Source organism: Caretta caretta, chromosome 25 (assembly GCF_965140235.1).
Source record: "Caretta caretta isolate rCarCar2 chromosome 25, rCarCar1.hap1, whole genome shotgun sequence".
Classification (NCBI taxonomy): domain Eukaryota; kingdom Metazoa; phylum Chordata; order Testudines; family Cheloniidae; genus Caretta; species Caretta caretta.
The window spans coordinates 9,311,016-9,330,576 of NC_134230.1; the positions used below are offsets into that span (position 1 = coordinate 9,311,016).

Below are 19,561 nucleotides of genomic sequence, written 5' to 3' on the forward strand. Positions count from 1 at the left end.
CCCTGAGCTGCTTGCTTGGCCTGGGTTCACTGCACTTCTAGCTTGGTTGCAGATTGGCTGCATGACGCTATCTAATCACCTACAGACCACTGGACCATAATTCCTCCCTCGTGTGAGCTGGGCTGGGAGCTGCGCCGGTGATAACGCCGGGGCGCAGTGCACAGCGGTTACTTTGGTTACTTGCTTTGGTTACTCCCGGTCAAGGGACACCCCGCGGGTGGGCCTGACCCCTTCTATGTGGCTGACCTAAAAACCCTTGCAAGTCAGAAGCTTTACTGTGGTTTTTAAAAGCAGGAAGGGACCAAATTAAATGCAGGGCAAAGGGAGCTCCAGCACCGCCAGCCGGGAGCTCGGATGGGTGCCGCCATGCAGGATAAGGCCAACCAGATCTCATGCTGTAGGGCGTACCCCGGTCACTAGGAGGGCAGCAAGTGATTCCCCCCACTCTCCCCGTGCAGCAAGGCACTACCAGCCAGGAGCACTGCTGAGCAGAGCAGCTGTCTTTCCGCATGTGATGGCCCAAGGGCCTGACCCAGAACCGAAAAGCCAGCATGAGGGTCTGATCCAGCTCGCACTGAATTCCGTGGGAGCACAGCCAAGTGGTTAGAGCCCTGTGCTGGCACACAGAAGACCTGCTCTAGCCCCAGCTGTGACCTTGAGTAAATCATTGCCCGCCTCTGTTCCCCCTCCCACCCTTTGGCAGTCTTGCCTACTTAAATTGTAAGTTTTTCAGGGCAAGGACTGTCTCTTACCATGCATGGGTGCAGTGCCCAGCTCAATAGAGCCCTGAGCTTGGCTGGGGTTCCCAAAACGCACCCCATAAAAGTGGGATGAGGACACAACCCTCAGTTACTTGTACAGATGAGCTGGGACGGGCATTTGGATCCCCACTTTCCTCCACCTATTTTACCTTTTCTCCTCCACCTATAGCAACAGAGACTTCCCTGATCAGAGGTGATCTGTCAAGGAAAAGAAGAGGGCAGGGGCTGAGCTATCCGTTGCTTCTTTCGGCTAGAGAAAGGAGACCCGAAAGGATTTTTTTTTCCTTCCGCCCACCCCACAAAACGATTGTTCAAGCGACTGCATGAAGGACCCACCAGCCGGGCTGCACTGTCACTGATCAGCTCCCAGACACACAAACGCCAACACCTGCCTCTGTCGGCACTGAGCCCCTCGCAGCTGGTTACTCGTCTCCCTGCAGAGCGACTGTAGCTCGCTCAGTGTCCTGCCGCCACTATATTCAGCACCACAAGGCTGCCACATCCACAGGCCCCCAGGCTGGCAGCCCCACACCTGATTCCCGAACGCTGGGGCTCTCTGGCTGCGGACTCGGCCCTGCGGGCAGTGCCCCACTTCCTGGCTGAAGACTCCCCCTTTCTGATGCAACTGTCAGGGCTGCCACCTCTGGATACATATCAAGCAGGTAGCCAGGGCCTGGGACACAACAAAATGGTGGCATGGACAGCAGGAAACTCAGCAGAGGGGCCGTGGATGGGCCCTAGAGACTAACTCCCCATTGACCCCTAGAAGTGGCCTCCAGGATGGGGCTGAGGCACGTTGGTGGGAGTGGTGGGGGAGGTCACCCTGCTGACGGTGCAGCTGTTCTGCGTACCCCAGGTGTGTTTTCCCCATGGTGACGGTGGGGCTAAGGCCAAGCAGCCCCCGAGGAAGCGTGCATACTGGTTTCACTTCTCTTTCGCTTTCCGCCTCTCAGCTGCTTGCATTGGCTCCTGGCTGTTTCTAGGCAGCTGGTGCATTTCCTCCCAGAGCTGTTTCACGGGTCTCTTCCTCCAGCGCCGAGCAGGGGCTGCCTGGCCTTGTTCCCAAGGCCTGGAATGCGCCGGATGGCTCTGACCTGGAGCAGCACGCCCAGGGAGCTGAACCCAGCGCGAGGGCTGGCACGGAAAAACACAGCCATGTAGCCGCCTAGTGTTCTCCACCCACGGAGCAGGAGCCTGTGAGGGAAACGGCAAAGCAGCAGGGAGGAAGGTGGTCCACATAGACACGCCTCTGTCCGGGGTCTGGAGCAGAGCCAAACGGGGTCTTCTCCCCAGTTCTATTCCAAGGGCCGATCCACCACCCGCAGTGGGCAGCGATATTTATGTGTGTGTGTGCAGTAGTCTGCAGGTGAGTGCATGCAGCTGTGTATGGGATATTCATCCACGCATGCATTTGGGTATGTTTATGCCAGCATTTATGTGCATCACTGTACGCATAGCCATCAGTCTGTACCGTGTGTGCATCCACATTTATTTACGCACAGGGCTTTGTGGGTGTGTGTGAATATGCCTGTATGTGCAAGATGGGGAGTATGTAACATTAATGCATTAATCTGCATGCACATGCCTGGAACATTTGCAAACACAGTTATGCACAGGTGCTTGCATGCCTGTCACTGTGGATAAGTGTGTGCATGCATCCAGGGGTGTGTAATGTTAGCGCATGAGGGGCATTTGGTTGTTATATTTGTCCCTGCGTTTACAGGTAGACCAGCATTTGCATGCCTTCCCGTGCACATGCCTATCCGCCTGTATGATGTGGGCACGTGCACTGATTAATGCACAGGGATGTGCCTGCATACATGTGTCGCTGTGCCGGTACATGAGCCTGCATGTGTAATCATTGTCCAGGCATGTTTGTGCACACATTTGCATGCATAGTTATGTGCATCATTGCCCAAGCCCCCATCGGTTTGTACCACATTGCAAGTGGATTTATTTCTGCAGAAGGCTTTGCATGGATGGAGCTGTGTAACTGTGGATGTACGTCTGTGTGCATGCCTGTGTATAGATGAAGATACATGTGTGTGTGGGTCAGTGAGTGCAGACTTGGGTACACAAGTGGAACAATGACACCATGGAGCAGGGCTGCCATCTCCTCCCCTTCCTCTGCAGCACAGTGCTGCCTTGGCAGGCAGCCAGGTAATAGGGCCGGCATCCAAACCAGAACAAAATTCCTGTATTTTTCCTCGCGGCTCTCATTTACAAGGAAGGGCGGGGGAGCAGGAGCTCCTTTGTGTGGCTCCCACTGCATGGCAGGGCTACAAATCTAGTGATGTGGAGGCGGCTGAGAAATAAGGCCCTGCTGAGGAGCAGTTGGTCTTCTCAGGGGGCTTTTGTCTGTGCAGAAATAAACTGCAGCGAGCGCTCTGCGGGTGAAAAGGTCTCCGGGGGTGGGGCCAGGGGGCTCTGAAAGGGACGGATTAAGTAGATCACAAACCCATTTGGATGGCTGCTGCAATCTATTCACTGATTTCTGCTGGAGTGGAAAGAAAGAAAGACGTGATGGACGCAGCGTATGAAGGGGGGGTCCAGGAGCTTGGGGTTCCCCAGGGCTCGCACTCAGAACTAACCCACTTCAAAGCACAGGGACCGGCAGCTGAAGGGCAGTGCTGTCTGCGGGTTGGACAGTTGGTGTGACTGCCTACGCACAGCTGCTCCCATCCCCTGTCAACAGCAGAGCTACACAATCCTACGCCCAACCGTAGAGCCAGGCCTCTGGCCAGGGATGATGCTCACCCTTAGCAATAGACACACTAGCCCTGGACGGAATCAGGGCTGCTCAGCTGCACGTCATAGTCCCCACACCGCTAATGGAGATTCCCCTTTAGGTCAAGCAGTAGGGGACCTGTGCTTTTGCATTGGAGGGATACAGATTGTACCCCTCAAGTGGCTGGGCAGCTGAGCAATTGTGGCTTTCAGTGTGGTGACAACCACACGGTCCACGGCCTGGCAGTGTTGTCAGCTCTCATGCTGTTACCACTGGGGCTTGGGCTAGCTGATGTTTTCCTTAAAGCCCGAGCCCCGGGAACCCTGACACTAGGCGAGACGCTCAGCTTGCTTCCTTTAAACTCGATTCTAGGCTGCCATGTTGCAGCAAAATGCTTGACAATGTGACCCTGAAAGGCACATAAAAGAACCCCACGTTTCTTATTTTTAAGCCAGTCATGACGTTTTAGGGGCTGACTCGTGGTTTTTGAATGCACGGGGTTAGCAACAGTGGCTGTCTCACTTTGCACTTTTAAAGATGCAGCGTCAGGCTGATGGGTGCTGCCCCTGGCTCTGAGGGTGGCTTAGCCAGAGCTCGTTCATTCACTAAGGTGAGGCATTCACGTGTTTTACTTCACGCGGCAGCTGCAGAAATCACTCTTGTGATCTCGCCACCACTGACCGGAAGCCTGGCTGACACCCTCAGACAGGAGGCTAAGGAACGATTTCCCCATGCATCCCCTGCCTACAGAGGACACATGGGAAGGTGATGCCTGGGAAGGAGCAGGGGAAAGCTTGCTCTGCTACAGACTCCCTTTGGGAGCTTGGTCAAGTCACTTAGGCCCTGTCTACACTAGCACTTATGTCGGCAAAACTTATGACGCTCAGGGGTGTGAAAAAACACACCCCTGAGCGACATAAAATTTTCACCGGCGGAAGTGTGCACCGGGCTATGTCGGCGGGAGAGCTTTGCTCTACCACTACTCATGGGGGTGATTTAATTAAGTTGACAAGAGAGCTCTCTCCCATCGGCATAGAGCAGCTACATGAGAGCTCTTACAGCGGTGCAGCTGCTAGGTCCCTAGTGTAGACATAGCCTTAGTCTCTTTGTGCCTCAGTTTCCCCCTATAAAATAGGGATGCCTCTCACCCTTCGCCTTCCTACTTAGACTGTAAACTCTTTGAGGGCAGGGACCACTCTGTACGTGCAGCACAAAGGGGCCCTCTAGGCACTACTGCAAGCCAAATAATAATACTAGAGTTGTCAATCTGGTGCCCTTTGACAGCATTAAATTCACCCTGAAAATGGAGCCAAACACAAGCAGGTATCTTGAACCTTAAAAAACTGAAGAATGTTAAAGCCAAGTTACAGGTGGCTCTCAGAGCTGGTCACAGAAAGGTACGGCTGTTCCTCACAACAATTAAGAAGAGAGGAACTTTTTAATTTCATTTGATTTTTTCAGTGAAAATATTCATAAAAAGAACCATTGAAAAATGAAACATTGACCCAAATAACAGTAACAAGAAACAACATTTTTCCCCATAAATGTTGTTTTCAAGGATCTCTATTCAGAGATTCATAGGCCAAGATTTTCACAACTGACTAAAGATTTTGGGGGACAGTCCGGGCCACAAGCCTTGAGTGTCCAACTTGAGACATCTTAAAGAGTTGCTGGAGCTGTGTGGATCCCAGGATATGAGCGAGACAAGGCAGATGAGGTAATATCTTTGAATGGACCAACCTCTGTGGGTGGAAGGGACAAAGACAAGCTTTCAGGTTTGGGAAAGGGAGTCAGTGTCACGGATAACTACAAGGTGGAACATCTGTGTTAACTCCTACGCTTAACAATCTGTTCTACCTTGTATTTAGCTGTGACACTGAGTATCTTTCCCAACCCTGGAGAAGAGCTCAGGGTAGCTCAAAAGCTTTTCTGTGTCTTATTGGACCATACTTCTGTTGGTGGAAAGGATATTATCTCTCCCACCTTGTGTTGCTCACATCTCAAAGGGTGCAGATTTTCAGCAGGCTGTTGCTTGGCACGTTCTGAAAGTCAGGTCCCTTTAAGGTCTCAAACTGGGGACCTAGACTGAGTTCTTCAAAGGTATTTAGGTGCCTAACTCCAGTTGGGAGCTGGGTGCCTAAATACATGTGACAAGCTGGACCCTAATCACTTTGGAAAACTTTGGCCATAGATTCTAAGTCTAGAAACTTAATTGTTTTTTAAATGAAAGCTGAGATTCTCATGTGATTACAGGGTTCCAGGAGCTGGGGCTTTAAGAGAAATACCTAATCTCATGAGACTCTGCAATGCTGTTTGCACAGACACTGATAACTGGCCAACCCATCCTCTGTTACTTAGCTACCGAGACCCCTACAAAAGTGTGAGAGCCTGCCAAAATACAACCCCTGCCTCAAACGTCTCTCAGAGTGATTCTCCAGCAATCTCATGCTCTGTTTCTGTGATGCCCGTTGCCTACTTCCCTGGCTTGGGCTCACTGCCTATTGCCACCCTAACAGCCAGCCTGCAGAGGTTTTCCAGCCTCATCTTGCCTGCTCCAACACTCACCTCTCTGCTTCTCTGGCTCATTGGTGGATGCAGTAAGTGAGGTGTCATAAGAGCCCTGAGAGATTGCTCTGCTGATGAACCAACCTCTCCCCTGAGAGAGGCAGTGTTGCCTAAATGATAGAGCACTGGATTCCTGGACTGGGAATCAGAAAACCTGCATTCTGTGCCTGGCTCTGGCCTTGATGGGTGCCCTTGGGCAAGACACTGCATCTCTGTGCCTCAGTTTCCCTATCTGTAAAATGGGGATAATGATATTGACCTCCTACGTAAAGTGCTTTGAGATCAACTGATGGAAAGAGCTAGATAAAAGCTCTGTATTGTTATAATATAGATTACACTCACACACATGCTAACCGACTGTCTTGGAACATACAGCTCCCACTGATTTTAGGTTTGTCCATTTATTTGGCTGACCAACCCAAGGCAAACCAGGGTACTGAGCATCCACAACCCCCACTTGATCTTTGCAAGTCAGGCTCCCCTCAAGCTGGGCTCCAATCATTGAAGCCCCACAAATCCATGACCACGTTTGAACATTTAGGCCTCAACGGCTGGAAATGTCAAATGCAGAATTTCTCATCTTGCTGCTTTTACACAGAGCCTGGGGGCCAGGTATGCAAAGGAATTTAGGTTCCTAAATGTAGGCCCCTACCAGCCTTTTCAAAAACACCTCGGTGCCGAACTCCTAGTGATTTCTAGGGGTGTTCGGCACCTCGGAACCCCTGAAAGCTCCAGCAGATCCCTATCTGCATCCGTACTGCCCAGATACCTGTGACAATCTCTCCCTGGCCATCTTACCGAAAGATCCACTGAGCTCAGCCATGAGTTATTGGGCTCAAGAGTGTCACTTCCCTTGTAGGGACAAGTCATAACCATGGAAGTGTCAGGTTGGAAGTGACCTTGAGAGAACATTACGTCCAGCCCCCTGTACTGAGGCAGGACCAAGTAAACCTAGACCTAACCTAAATGTCCCTTGCTGCAGATTAATGCAGGACAAGAAGTAATGGGCTTAAACTGACATGGACACACATTGACCACTGTCCTCTTTAGAACAGCCCTTAACATATCTGAAGACTGTTATCAGGTCTGCTTTTCTCAAGACTAAACATACCCAGAGTTTTTTGAAACCTTTCCTCATTGATAAATTTCAGAGTAGCAGCCGTGTTAGTCTGTATCCGCAAAAAGAACAGGAGTACTTGTGGCACCTTAGAGACTCACAAATTTATTAGAGCTTTCGTGGGCTAGAACCCACTTCATCGGATGCATAGAATGGAACATATAGTAAGAAGATATATATATACATACAGAGAAGTTGGCAACTTCCAATTTATCTGTATATATATATATATATATATATATATATATATATATATATATATATATTCTTACTATATGTTCCATTGTATGCATCCGATGAAGTGGGTTCTAGCCCACAAAAGCTTATGCTCTAATAAATTTGTTAGTCTCTAAGGTGCCACAAGTACTCCTGCTCTTATCGATAAAAGTTTTTCTAAACCTGTTACTCCTCTGGGCTCACTTTAATTTGTCCAAATCTTTCTGAGAGATTGGACACAGTTTTCTGGCTGAGGCCTCCGTCCACTCTCTGGCTGGGGTGATGCAGGAGATCAGATTTGTTTGGTCCTCTCTGGCCTTAAAAATCTATGACTTCATGAATCTTAGAAGACTGGGAGCCCCATCTGAGCTCCCTTTGACTCAGAGGTGGGAGCCATCTGCAGCCCCAATCCAAACACCTCAGCCTTTGGAATCTGTAACTTTTTGTAAAGACAGTGGAAAAGTGGCAAATGATTTACTTAACAAGAGCATATTCCTCCCACCTACGCAGGTCTGATTTACTGTCTGGGTCAGGTTCTTGGTGGCCAGGCAGAGCACTAGGGCATCAGATTACTGCAGGAGGCCACCACCTTCCTTGCCGTGGTCTGAGATCTACCAAGCTGGAGCTCACCTCTCCAGGCGGATGATAAATCATTTTTAAATTCAATGAGCTAGATTCTCCCCACAGTTACTCCAGTGGAAGTCAGGCGTAATCCTTCCGCTGTCAGTGTAGTTATGCCTTATTTACACCAGAGTGGGGGAGGCTCAGAATCAAGCCCCTTATCTGGCCCCAGGAGCAAGCCACCTCCTCATTCTGGTGTAAATCAGGAGTGGAGCTGCACTGATGTGACACTGGTTCCCAGTCAGGATCAGGTTCTTCATCTGGTGGGGAGAGTGGCCGTAATGCTCCTCCTCAGCCAGCGCTGAACCCCCAGCGATGGAGCACGTCCCCCGCAGAGACTCCACAGTGTGGGCATGGAGCGGGCCAGGCCTGCGTTCTGCTCCTGTTTGCACAGAGGTCAGCAGAGCTGCCCTGGGGGATCTGAGAGCAGAACCTGACCCCGTGGCTGAGGCCCGGGAGTGGGACCTGCCGCCCTGTCCCTGGGCTCCTCCTGGCATTGTTCACAGCACCTCATGAGAATTGACTACCGCAAACGCCTTGGAAACCATCCTGCACCGTGACAGCTTCCCCCCATGCCCACCCTGCCATTGCCTGGTCCATGAGAGTGGGTCCTGCCCCTGCATACAGACACCCCCCTTACTGCCCCTGCGCACGTGTGCACATACACGCACCCCCCCCTTTGCTGACCCTACACGCACACCCCACCTACTGTCCCCCCAAATAGCCACTCATCTCCTACCCCTTCCTTCAGGCTCTTCCCTCCAGCCTCATGCCACACCTACCCTCGGTGCTCCCCTCCTTCCTTCCTTCCCTCCCCTCCCCTGTCCGATCCCCTCCTGTCAATGTCTCCTGTCCCTTCCCTTGTCCCTTCCTTCAGTCAATCCCCTCCCAGAAATCACACCACATTAACATGCCTTTTGTCCTGTCCTTCCCCCCCCCCCACACACACAAACATTCACAGCCTTTCCCCCCACCCAATGGATGGGGTCTGTTGAGATCAGAATCTCTCTGGGGCAGGGATTGACTGTCTGTGCAGCGCCTGGCACCCTGGGGCCCAGTTCTCAGGCGGCCGTTTGGCACCCCTGTAACACAAATCCTTCTACTACTACTAATGTGAGAGGAAATCCATTCCTGTTTGTAAAGCACTTTGTGATCCTCAGCCGGAAAGTGCTGGAAGGGCTGAATGTTACTAATTAATTAATGCTATTCATTATTTGTATTCCCCTAGCACCTAGGAGCCCCCCTCATGGCCCAGGACCCCATGGGCCTACGTGCTGTAGGGACACAGCCTCGGATCCTTGATTTAAATGCAACTCAACCTTCACTATGGAGCTGTGACCAGGGTCTTCGTAATCCAGGATAACCACAGCTGCAAGACACAGTTCAGAGGGCAGGTGGGTGTGTTGGGGGCAGGCAGGAGGGCAGAGACACCTGGGATATAGGCCACCTCCCGCTGGGAGCTCAGCAAGGCTATTGGCTCAGCTAGGGGGAGGGTTCCCCTTCAGATAACCTGGGAAATGCTCCTGTCTAGGGCTGGTGAGCAGCCCGGTACCAGGGTCAGCTAAGGTGAGAGGCAAAGCTCACACAGAGCCAGGGGACAGTGTTGGCGTCTGCTCTAGGCCATGGTCACCCCAGAGAGGCTCATCTCTCTGATGAGGGGGTATGGAAGTGCCTGGCTGCTCTGGGCTACCTCCCTGCACAATCCTAGTGACAGCAGGGGCCATGCGAGTGCTCAGCACCTCACCAAAATCTGGATTTCCATGAGGCATGGTACAGCCCCACAGGACGTTCGCCTTAGGGAAATAGGGAACCAGGGGCTGTAAGGTGGGTGCGCAACGGGTACTCAAAGAGTTGTGATCAGTGGTTTGCTGGCAAACTGGGGCCCCACAGGGTCTGTCCTGGGTTGGGTACCATTCGATATTTTCATTAATGATTTGGATAATGGAGTGGAGGGGATGCTTAGAAAATCTGCAGATGACACCAGCCTGGGAGGAGTCGCCAGCACTTCGGGGGGCAGGATTAGAATTCAAATGACCTTGACAAATTGGAGGGTTGGTCTGAAAGCAACAAGATGAACTTCAGTAAAGACCGGTGCAAAGTACTATACTTAGGAAGGAAGAAAAATAAATCATAGGCACAACTATGGAAGGGGGAAAAACGGGCTAGGTTTACAGTTCTGCTGCAAAAGATCCGGCGGTGATAATAGATCGCCAAGCGAGTCTGAGTCAACCATGCGATGCGGTGACCAAAAAGTATCATTTGGGGATGTCTGAACAGTCGTGTTTGTCTGTAAGACGCAGGAGGTAGCATTTCCTCTCTACTTGTCACTGGTGAGGCTTCAGCTAGAGTCCTGTGTCCAGTTCTGGGCACCACACCCTAGGAAAGATGAGGACAAATTGGAGAGAGTCCAGAGGAGAGCAAGAAAAGTGATAAAAGATTTCAAAACCTGACCTCTGAGGAAAGGTTAAAAATCCACAAATGGGCCTGTTTAGTCTTGGGGAGGGAGAAACCTGCCAGCAGTGTTCAAATCTGTTAAGTGCTGTTATACAGAGGACAGGGATCAATTGTTCTCCACGTCTGCTGAAGGCAGGACAAGAAGCAATGGGCTTCATCTGCAGCCAGGGAGATTTAAGTTAGATATTAGTAAAAACTGTAAGTACAAGGCTAGCGAAGCTCTGGAACAGGCTGCCAAGGGAGGCTTTAGAATCCCCGTTCCTGGAGGTTTTAAGAACAGGTTGGACAAACCCCTGTGAGGGATGGTCTAGGTTGGCCTCAGCATAGGGGGCTGGATATGACCTCTGGAGGTCCTGTCCTACATTTCTATCAGACCCTGGGAACCAACTTGGCAGGTCTGTCAAGCCATCGGCTGGGCCCAACTCCTCGGGCGCTGCAGGACGCTGCTCTCTGGCGGGATGGATGGGGCTGCAGCCCTGGTCTCCTTTGCAGAGACACAGCCCCCTTTGTCCTGCTCCTTGGCCATGCAGCAGAGAGCCACTCCTGCGCCCCTCTGTGCAGCGGCACAGAGGAGGGCTCCAGTTCGGGGTGCGTGTAACATACCCCAGCTACGCACAGATAGACTGTCAGAGACTGACCCTGGAACCTTCAGCATCAAACACGCAGGACCCTAAGCACGAAACAGCCGCCCCCCCAGCAGCTGGGGCTTGATTTTAGCGGGGGCCATGATCACAAAGGAACAGCTGAGGCAATCTGGGTCAGGGGCTGACTGCAGGGTGGGGGAACCCTGTGCATTGGGAACGGAGATCCATTGCCCCATAAGGCAACAGCCAGGGTGAAAACAACTGGGCACAAGGACCTTGCTGCAGCTGTGACATAAACAGACGGGAGGAGAGAGCCAGCAGAAAAATATTTGTCCCAGAATCAACCGCACAGTCACCCCCCCCTCGCCCCTTCTCCCAGCCTGCCCCGGGCCAAGCGATGGCATCCAAGAATGTGTCAGCTCCCAGGAGCGGGTAGGGCAGGGCAGGTACATGATTAAAGAGTCAATAGTGAATCCACCCCCCACTCTGGACCCAGTGACCCATGTGAGTGCTGGGAACTCGCGCAACTACTGGTCCTTGGCAGGCAGAAGGGGACAGTGGGTGACTCTCGGGTTTCCCTGACGTCCCGCTGTTACTGCTCTCCAGCTGCCTGTTCTGTTTACTCCAGGGGCTCTGATCCTCTGCTGACGCTGCTAGGGGGTGGGGAGGGGACAGAGTAACATACTGTGCTCAGAATAAGCCCCCCCTCCCTTCCCAGTCAGCAAATAGCTCCCAGCTGGAGAGGCTTGGAGGCAGAAACAGCTCCCGCCACACCAGCTGGAACATGCTGTGAAATCGAGGAAAGGAAAACACCGCCCCCCTTCGTTCCAATTTGGTGCATTGAACTTTTCCTTCTAAGATTTGGTTTTAAAGCATTTTGCGCGCCAGGGAAAGGGACTGGCGCTACGGGCCCCGCAGACGGTTGCCGTTGGTTTTTATTGACGTCGCAGTAAATCCCGCAGGTCTCCCCTGAACTCATGCTAATCCCCAGCTCTCCTATCAGCCAATCCTGACAGCACTTTGTCATCCCCATCTGTCAAGTGAGGAAGTGGAAGCGCAGCTCAGGTCCAGCTGCTGAGCGGTATTTAGGCACCAAACTCCCATTGATCTGGGCCCAAGAGACTGGCCCAAGATTACCCAGCAGGCTAGTGCCAGAGCAAAGAACAGAAGCCAGGTTTCCTGAGTCCTGATCCAGTGCCCCATCCACTAGGCCACACTGTCTCCCCACTGGGCAGACACAGTCCCTGCCCCAAAGTGCAAGCAGACCAGACAAAGGGTGGCAGAGAGCAGGCAGGCCTGGGCTGTATTGACTCTAACGGGGAGTCTGTAGGGAGGCTGCTGGACACACACCGACGCTGGGATGCTCTTTGCCTTAGGAGCTGCCACCCTGAGCTGTCTAGAGTCACTGTGCAACGACCCCCCAAGCCCGAGCCTGGTGAGCGCGGAAGGGACTCCGGCCTGCAACGGACCAGCTTGCTTGTTATTTAGCACTGGTCTCAAACCGAAGGCAGGGTCGGACCCAGCGTGTCCCGGCTGAGATGCTGTTGGCATGGACGGTCGGGTCCATGCACCCTCAGAATTGTGTGGGACAAAACAGGAAACCAAGCCCTCTGTCCTGCCAGCCAGGAAGCCTGCTGTTGTTGCAGCTGGGAGAGCTCGGGGCTGTAGGGAAAGTGCAGCACCGACAGCGCCTCGCAGCTCCGGCCTGGCGCAGGCAAGAAGAGGCTGGTGGATTTGTTTAGAGCAAGGGCCTAAAATGTTGCAGGGCCCAACTCGTCTCTGCCGCTCTGTACTGCCACTGTGCTGCCATTCTGACCTGGTGTTGTTCTCTACCGGGGGTCTCAAACGCAAATGACCACGAGGGCCACCTGAGGACGAGTAGATTGGCCCGAGGGCTGCATCACTGAGTCCCCCACCCACCCCCACTCCACCCCTTCCAGGAGGCCCCGCCCCACCTCTTTCCACCCCTTCCCTGCCCCCATTCCAACCCCTTCCCCGAAATCCCCACCGCCACTCCGCCCCCTCCCTACCCCCAGGGGGTGCAGGAGGGGTGCAGGGTGCGGCAGGGGGCTCAGGACAGGGGGTTGGGGTGCAGGGGGGGTGCGGGGTTCATCAGGGGGCTCAGGACAGGGTGTTGGGGTGCAGGAGGGGTGTGGGGTGCAGCAGGGGGCTCAGGGCAGGGGGTTTGGCTGCAGGAGGGGTTCGGGGGGTGGGTCCGGCCTGGCGTGCACCAGGGGCAGGGCAGGCTCCCCGCCTGCCTGCCCTGCCCCCGTGCCGCTCCGGAAAGCGGCCGGGACCTGGCAGGGAGGGGAGGGGACACAGGGGTCTGTGTGTTGCCCTGGCCACGCCTCCAGGCACTGACCCCTGCAGCTCCCATTGGCTGGGAACAGGGAACCGTGGCCAATGGGAGCTTCGGGGAAGGTACCTGGAGGCGCGGCCTGGGCAACACACAGACCCCTGTGCCCCCCCTTTCCCAGGTCCCGGAGCGGCGTAGGGGCAGGGCAGGCAGGTGGGGAGCCTGCCCTGTCCCCGGTGTGCACCAGGCCGGAGCCGCTCTAGGTAAGCGCTGGAGTGGCGGGGGGGCATGGAGAGCTGGTGGGCCGCAGAAAATAACTGCATATTTGACACCCCTGTTCTATACCCACTTTGCCCTGTTACGACTGCACTGGAGGGGTGGCATGGAAGATATGTCGCCACCAAGGGACTATCCAGCCTTGCTCATGAGTGAGTGTTGAGTTCGGGGCAGACATGCAGAGACGTTAGATTACAACAAATACTCCTGCTGGAAGGTTGCAGTGTAGCACTGCCTTTATTCTTTGAATCCAGAATGACAGACACACAGTAACCAAAACCAGAAAGAGACAAAGCAGGCTGCTCCCCAAGGCACCGAGATACAACTCACCCCACCTTGTTCGAGACCAGCTCTTTCCAGAACGACTCAGACCTCCTGCTTCTCTGGGGAGCCCCCTAGCCTGCGAGCAGGGTCAGGGAAACACCCTGTTAGTTCCCACCCCACACATTCACTCAAAGTGAGAGCTTGCGATTCCAACACAGTCCTCACATGTAGCACAGTTAGGAATCGTCCTCTCCCCAGCAGAGAAGACATAGAACCAATATCTACTGCTTGGGGAATCCTTGATATATCTTGACCCCTTCCCGGCTTTCTGTGCAGCCTCACTACCCCTCTGCCATCTGCCAGAGCCCAGAGATACCGACCAGCCTTGCTTTCCATCCGGATGTCTCCTCCAATATGCTGTGACCTCAGCAGCCTCCCACCACTACCTTCTCCTCCAGAAAGCAGGACTGATTCGGAGGGAATCCCAGCACGCTGGGATGGCTCCAGCCCTGGGCTGCTCACTCAGTGTGAAGGCCAAGAGAGGGGGAGCCCACTGGGGCTATCACAGCAGAGCTCGGGTCCATCTCAGGCCAGCTGCTTTGCATGTGTGGCACGCACCGTAATGCCAACCCCAGTGCCCAAGAGCACCTTCCCCCTAAGAGCCCAAAGCACTTTAGAGAGACAGATTTTCACCCTCCCCCTGCCCCACTGCTCCAGATTTACACAGGTGTAACAGAGCAGAACCTGGCCCATGGGATCTGGCACCACCCCAGCTGCTGATCCAGCTACCACAGCAAAAATAAATAAGACGGTGGGTTGGGAGGGTGGAGCACATCACCATGCACATGGTGTCGCTCCCAAGCAAGCTGCCAAACATTGTGTAATAGCATAGCACGAGACATGGCTTTGTTTAAACACAGGTGTTTACCCATTTGTCCCGCACAGGTAAGAGCTTTATCATAAGAAAAGAAGGGGCGTGTATTCTCGGCTCGGTTACTGGCTCACTGCAAGACCTAAGCAAACCACTTAAGTTCCGTGCCTCAGTTTCCCTACCTGTCAGCAGGGATAACAGTGAAATGAACTGGCTAGTCTGTATCTGCACAACTGCCCCCTACTGGATGGAACCAGGGCTGATCTCACCTCTACGTCATAGGGCCTACATAGTGCTCATGAAGATGCACTTTGCACATGGGGACCATGTGCTTTTAAAGCAGGAGGCTGTAAAGTCCGTCCCTACTGTCTCATGGTGAAATTCTGTGTCACCAGCACGTGCAGGAACAGGACAGCGGATACACCCAGGCCATTTGTTAGCAACATCTGCCTTCTCCCAGGGCGGCTGTGAGGCTCAGTTCAGTTGAGTCTATGCAGAGCTGTGGGGTGAGAAGGGCATTGGATGCGCTTATTGCTATAAGGGTGCTGCACATCTCCCCATTCCGATCCCCAGCAGGCTAGGAGCAGGCATGGCTCCATGGGCTACTGACTCGCCCCCTCCCTGCCCCCCAGCCTGCCGCGCTTCAGCAAAACATGGTTTTCTTCATGGTTTTATACAAGCAGCATTTAGAGTGGAATTCAGGTTTCTCGGAAACTCAGGAGGCCCAGAAAGGGTCTGAACTTTTGCTCCCAAAACCTCTCCCCTGGGGGTCTCGAGGAAGCGTGGACACACACAGAGGCACGCATGCACCCCGTCCGGCCCGGAGAGCACAGGAAGGCATTAGGTACGCTGGCTGCTGATCTTACAAGCTGCATTTTCAAACCCTGCTGAACGGCCAGCCCCAACCCGGCCACATGAGGGAGAGACCCTGCCCTGCGCGAGGCGTGGAGCCAGGAGGAGGTGCTAGCGAGGCTGGCAGGCCCCGAGCATGACCCTTCTTATGGCTTCTTGGATGTAGGCGACAATCCGTTCCATTCAATGTTCATTCCCCCCGCCCCAAAAAGCCACAAGTTTTAATGCTGCTTTTTTGTTTTGCAAACAATAGGGGGCAGAAGCCCAGTCCTCAGGAGCAACCCTACAAAAAACAACTAGCACGTGCAGCCCTAGTCCCCAGCAGAGCCCCAACCACAGAACCCAACCTTAGCCCCAGTGACAAACTCCGGAGTGCAACGAGAAGCCGGTATTTGCTAGTCGGCCCTTCTGAGCAACCCTACAGTAAAGCCCCTTGCCTAGCCCCAGCCCCCACCAGTGAACCTCGAGTACGGCAACTCTGCCCTACGTGCACACAGCACAGGTCTGTCCATCAGATGCAGGGATCCTGCCTCTCGATCAGAGTAGCTGCCGTTACCTGCCCTACGACCCCGTTCCCCAGCTGGGCCCCACCCAAACCACACCGGCCTGTTAATCTAAGGAGCTCCTTTCATATAAAGACAGCTCCGGAACCACCGTGGCAGCTCTCAAAGTCGCCGTCTCAGGCTGTCGCCCAGCCGCTGCCCCAGGGGCCCAAGCTACGTGCCTCTCCTTCACCCTGTTCTCTCAGCGCCAGGCTGTATTTTCTCGGCCCCTGTGACTCTGGCATGCGCTGCTTGCCAGCGTTTGGCCCAGGCCTGCTTTGCAAGGCAAACAGGTGCTGGCACAGGGTCCGGCTGCTTCCGGAGAACATGATGCAACTGCTCCCTTTACGGCAAAACCAGAACGTTCAGGAGCAGACGCCAGAGCCGCGCAGAACACGTTCTCCTCTGCCAGCAGGAAAGGGGCCAGCCGCTAGGCCAGCAGCCTGGGGGTCCCACTGCCTGGGGCTCTCCCCACCCACGCCCAGGGGGAGCTACTAGGGGGCTCTGCCACTTGCAAGTTGTCCGGGTCAGTTAATTAGCAAAGCCAATGCAGATTTGTTGTTATTTACAAAGCCACCTGTTTCTCTTTCCCCTAAAAAGGGGCCAAATGCACCTCTGGTGTAACAAGTTTGGTGGGGTTACACCAGGGATGTCACGAGCACTCCTACAAAACCAGAACAGGAGGCGCAGTAAGAAACCAGGAGGAGCAGATCAGGCCCCTGTGGGTGACTGCTGCCCAATCCCAGTTCAACCACCAGCGTGCACTGCCCACTCCCCCCCAAGCAACCCTTGCAAGAACACACGAGCAAGCTGTCAGTGACTGGGACATGGGCTGTCAAATCTAGTGGGTAGAGCAGCAGTCAGGCACTCCGAAACTCACGCTTTAAATAAGTGACCCGGCTTTCAAAACAAGCCCCAAAACAAGTTGATCCCGTTTCAGAACGAGCCCAATCCCAAAGAAGCCCCACACTTCAAAAGGGGTGTTTTTATAAAACTTCCATAAAATGTATTTTCAGCATTAAAGTGCACACAACAAAAAGGTACGTTGTAACTTGTACCCATTCTGCCAGATAGCCGCTGCAGCAAACAGGGACAGGTTAAATACCTAGGGGGTTTTCTTCAACAGCACTTCGGTGGAAAACCGTAAAGATAGAGGTATAAAACAAAAACATTTGCGTGCATCTGGAGGATTTACAGAGAAACCCCCCCCCCAAGTCTTTAAGAGACTGGCAATGAGATTGCTCTCGCTTTTCCGCAACCTCCGTCATCACCACACCACCCCTCCTTGTCACTGTATCCCGATCACTTCAGGCTGCTTGTGTTTGCTGCATGGACTTGAATCCCAGATTCTTCGTGACGTGGGGATGACAATGCTTGGTTTTTTGTTAGCCGGGGCGTGTAGGAAACGCTGTGGCGGCGGTGGGGCAGAGGAACATGGCGGCAGCCATGCAGCTCACTGACGAGGAGCTGCTCCTGGAGCTCAGGCTTTGGCTTCTCCCCAGGTCCAGTCACTGAGAGCACCCACCCCATCTATCTGAAGAAACGGCAGGAGGACGAGCGGGCCAGAACCCGTGGCAGTGACAACAAGACCCAGAATAGTAACAACCACAACACCAGGGCTGGCCCTCTGCTCGGCGACCCTTGGCGGGGAACCTTCTTCTCGGTCTCATCCAGTGCTGACTCAGTCCTGCATTGCATGTTTATGCCCAAATGATTGGTGCTCCTCCGGTAGCAAGGCTAAATATACCCCCCCCAAAAAACAGACTTTGCCCAACAGCAATCCTTGCCTATTTTGTGAAAATACTCTGACCCACAGTGGAATTCCAGTGCGCTATTCCAGAAACATAACATCCGTTCAATGTTTCAGTAAAGAGTCTCTCTAAAAATCATGCTTGCTAAAGAAAATCCTATACGTTTAGACAAACTTTGATGGCTAACTGAGTCTTTATTTTAACAAAAGAACTAGGGCGGTCAAGCAATTCAAAAAATTAATTGCGCTTAATGGCATGATTAAAAAAATTAATCCCGATTAATAATGTGATTAATCACACCGTTAAACAATAGAATACATTTATTTAAATAGTTTTGGTTGTTTTCTACATTTTCAAATATATTGATTTCAATTACAACATGGAATACGAAGTCTACAGTGATCACTTTATATTTATTTTTGATTACAAGTATTTGCACTATAGAAAAAATAGTATTTTCAATTCACCTCGTACAAGTACTGTAGTGCAATCTCTTTATCATGAAAGTGCAACTTACAAATGTAGAATTATGTACAAAAAATAACTGCATTCAAAAATAAAACAATGTAAAATTTTAGAGTCTGCAAGTCCACTCAGTCCTACTTCTTGTTCAGCCAATCGCTCAGAAAAACAAGTTTGTTTACATTTGCAGGACATAATGCTGCCTGCTTCTTGTTTACAGTGTCACCTGAAAGTGAGAACAGGCATTCTCATAGCACTGTCATAGCCGTTGTCACAAGATATTTACATGCCAGATGCACTAAAGATTCGTATGTCCCTTCATGCTTCAACCAGCATTCCAGAGGGCATGCGCCCATGCTGATGACGGGTTCTGCTCGATAACCATCCACAGCAATGAGGACCAACGCACGTTCATTTTCATCATCTGAGTCAGATGCCACCAGCAGAAGGTTGATTTTCTTTTTTGGTGGTTCGGGTTCTGTAGTTTCCGCATCGGAGTGTTGCTCTTTTAAGACTTCTGAAAGCATGCTCCACACCCCATCCCTCTCAGATTTTGGACAGCACTTCAGATTCTTAAACCTTGGGTCCAGTGCTGTAGCTATCTTTAGAAATCTCACATTGGTACCTTCTTTGTGTTTTGTGAAATCTGCAGTGAAAGTGTTCTTAAAACAAACATATGCTGGGTCATCATCCGAGACTGCTGTAACATGAAGTATATGGCAGAATGTGGGTAAAACAGAGCAGGGGACATACCATTCTTCCCCAAGGAGTTCAGTCACAAATTTAATTAACACATTATTTTTTTAACAAGCATCATCAGCATGGAAGCTTGTCCTCTGGAATGGTGGCTGAAGCATGAAGGGACGACAGGGTTCCATAGGTCAATATTCGCTCGTTGTCTCGACTGCACTTGTTAGCCACTTCAAGAAGGAACTCTCAGCATCTACTCTTTATACCCTCTTGAACAGCTTTGTCAAGCGTTGCATCTCCTAGAGCGATCGTGGACACTGCGCTGAAATTAACAGCGCACAGTGGCAAGTGACTGGCTGCGTCACTCAAGTTGACTTCCAGGAGTTCAGCGTCCAATACAAGGGATGCTCTTTGGAAACAATGTTCTCGCTAAAAGACCCCGAAAGAAAGACAGGAGGGGGTCCAGCATCTTGAAGGCTTTACCACCAGATTCCAGTTGGAACAGTTTGTT

General features: G+C 52.5%; 1 long non-coding RNA gene across 2 annotated transcripts; it reads left to right on the forward strand.

Annotated features, from left to right (window-relative positions):
• The first annotated feature begins 765 nt into the window (after window positions 1-765).
• On the forward strand, window positions 766-18,340 carry LOC125626992 (uncharacterized). Of its 2 annotated transcripts, none has more exons than XR_012666078.1 (3): window positions 766-2,127; window positions 9,237-9,402; window positions 14,828-18,340. It is a non-coding gene; the product is annotated as an uncharacterized LOC125626992 (long non-coding RNA). The 2 variants fall into 2 exon arrangements; XR_007353907.2 differs by having other exon boundaries at window positions 17,650-18,340.
• Window positions 18,341-19,561: the final 1,221 nt, after the last annotated feature.